A 2,891-nucleotide genomic window follows, 5' to 3' on the forward strand; every position below is an offset into this window, starting at 1 on the left:
TGCGGGACAGTTCAGGACAATCCAGGGGCTGGAAGGAGCTTGCCACGCACACCCCGCTGCAAGGCAGTGCCAGGAGGCAGAAACCATGCCGGAGCTTGGCTAGGACAGGAGCTTTAACAGCCCCGTTGCTGCCAAGGATGTTGCAGTAGGGGTCTGCAGCCCGTTGTCAGCAGTGCTGTTGAAAACATCCCCAAGCACGCAGGAGCCGCTGGCAAAACTTGTGCTCCCAGCCCCGCTGCCATTCCAGCAGGTTGGCGTGGGGAAAGACAAGACCAACACACCGCAATTCTCCCCGTGAAGCTTCACACTGTCCGGCTGGCCTGTTAATCCCATTTGAGTAATTCTACAAATCAATCTAGGTCAAAAAGGAAAGTCACAGTTTCAAGTAAAAAAAAAAAAAATACAAACCAAAAATGAAGAACCCAGCTGACAGTAGCCACTGCATCTTCTGCTGAAAGATCTCACAGAGATCAACATCTACGCGAAAGACAACGTCTATGGAATCAAGCAACTTCTCAGGGAAAGAAAGCCGAACCAAGGACAGACCCTCAAAGCAAGCCTCAGTATTTCACTGCGCAGCATAAGAAAACCAGACCAAAAGCTTCTACGGGGAAGAACTGGGGGAGGGTTTGAAAGTGCTACCGAAGCATCGTCAGACAGAAGTGCTGAACAGCAGAACATGTGGAACCTGAGACATCTAGAGCTAGCTACGGACCGGCTAAGCACACTGTGCTTCTCCTCTTTCAAAGAAAGCCTCAAGATTTAAACTCTATTGAAATGAAAGTCACTGAAAGCAGGAGGAAGCATCTCTACTGGTGGTTATTGGTATTTACTGGTCCTAGTGCCTGTGAGACAGTTCTCTGCCTTTTCCACAACACATCTTTCCTCCTTTCGTCTCCCCCGAGGGCCGCAGCCTTTTCTTTTCAAATGGATGAACTAACCACACGAGCGGCAGCACCGATGGGAACTGAACACTCAGGGTGTCAGACAGCACCATGCAGAACCTCACAGAGCCGGTCCAGTTCACTGTGGCTTGGCTTTGCTCCAGGGGAGGCAAGGAGGTGATGGTTCGCTTCTACAAGCACTTTCCCCACAGAGAGGTGCATCCCGGAGAGCAGCCACAGCCGCAGCCACCGCCTGGGGCTGCTTCCGAGTGCCCAGCTCTGCACGTGCCTCCTCAGATTGGCTCTCAAGATACTTCTGGGCCTCTCAGCACCAGCTGCCTGGAGTTAACTTTGTCAGCAAGTTCCATTTTCACTAGGAATCTGGAACTCAGAGAATTGCTGTCACTGGAGAACCTTCTTTCACAGGGGTTTTAGCAAAGGTCATCGGTTGTGGTGAGGGGAGGGAGCATCTCTGCAGCGTGTCTGTCAAAACACTGGCACGGGATATCTTTGAGCAATGTGAAACTCACGGACAGACTTCAGTAAACTTTAGACGAAGGTCCATAAGAGAGCAAAAGGATTTCTTGGCATGTTGAGAGGTATTTTTTGGAAAAGGGCGTTACCAGGAAGTCCCCTTGCAGAAATCCTAACCTTCATCTTCCAAAATAAGCGAGAGCACATTCAGAAGCAGTGGGACAAGCTCTGCAAGGGGTGGAGCAGCTGGTGCCACCCAAATCACCAGAGGGTTATGCATTTGCTGGCCTGCGATCCAACCCACAGCACAAAGTGGAGCCCACTGGGCAAATCCACTCGAGTACCAGCTCTGGTATTTAGACACACTACAGCTTCAGCTTTGGTTAATCTTTTCCAGGCCTGAGCTCAGAGATTCAGGCAGGGAAAAGCAGGAGGCTGTAGAAACCATTCCTGAGGCTGCCGAGAGAGGATGAGCTGGCCCCAATCACTGGCTCTGCTCCCCCGGGGCCAGTTTGTCCACCCTCCTCTAGTGCCAGAAACTGAGTAAATAAGGAGTAAAGAGGCTGCCCCTGCCCTAACAGATGGTGCTGGGGGTGGCAAGCTGGGGGGGAGCAGCAGGGGGGTGGCTGTTGAACTGCTGCAGCCCCCCTGCCCCAGGAAGGGCTGCCCAGGCAGCACCACAGGGCAAATTTTGCCCCATTGCCTCCAAACAGAGAAGAGCGACAGCAAACGATGGGGCCAAGCAACACCTCACTGTGCCCTGACCATTTACCCTTCCAAGAGACAAAACACAAAACCCTGTTTTTCCATTGATAGCTACAAATAAAGCATGGAGGGACCTGGACTGTGAGGGAGGGGGTCTGTCCTGCTTCCCTCCGTCCCAGAGGAGCCGGTGTGCGAGCCAGGAGGGGGTTGGATGGATGGACAGCGCCCGCCTGGCACCCATGAGCCACAGCAGGCACGGGTGCCCGTGGGGCGATGCAGAGGCGACGTGACCTCCAGCTGCACACGGTTGTCCGGCGGTTGGGGACGGTCTCCTCCCGTGGAGCAGAGGGAGAGGTGCGGGGTGTTTGCTGGCGAGGGGTTCACCCAGTGGGAAGGTGGCTGGGTCCCTGTCGGGGCAGAGATCGCGGCAAGGTGAGAGCTTCTGCCCAGCGCACACGGGTGCCCGTGGGGCGATGCAGAGGCGACGTGACCTCCAGCTGCACACGGTTGTCCGGCGGTTGGGGACGGTCTCCTCCCGTGGAGCAGAGGGAGAGGTGCGGGGTGTTTGCTGGCGAGGGGTTCACCCAGTGGGAAGGTGGCTGGGTCCCTGTCGGGGCAGAGATCGCGGCAAGGTGAGAGCTTCTGCCCAGCGCAGGGTGCAGCCGGGAGGGAGGGCACCACGCTGCCCGCGGCCGGGGCACGCGTTTTCCCACGGGTGCTGAAGAGTTTTCCCTTTGTTGAAACAAAAATCCTCTGCAAAGAAGAAGAGGGTAGAAGTGTCAGAGGCTGCAGACGGGGAATTTTCTCTCTCTCTGCAGCAGTGGCTAC

This window comes from Buceros rhinoceros, unplaced genomic scaffold, assembly GCF_000710305.1.
Source record: "Buceros rhinoceros silvestris isolate BGI_N320 unplaced genomic scaffold, ASM71030v1 scaffold24303, whole genome shotgun sequence".
Classification (NCBI taxonomy): Eukaryota; Metazoa; Chordata; class Aves; order Bucerotiformes; family Bucerotidae; genus Buceros; species Buceros rhinoceros.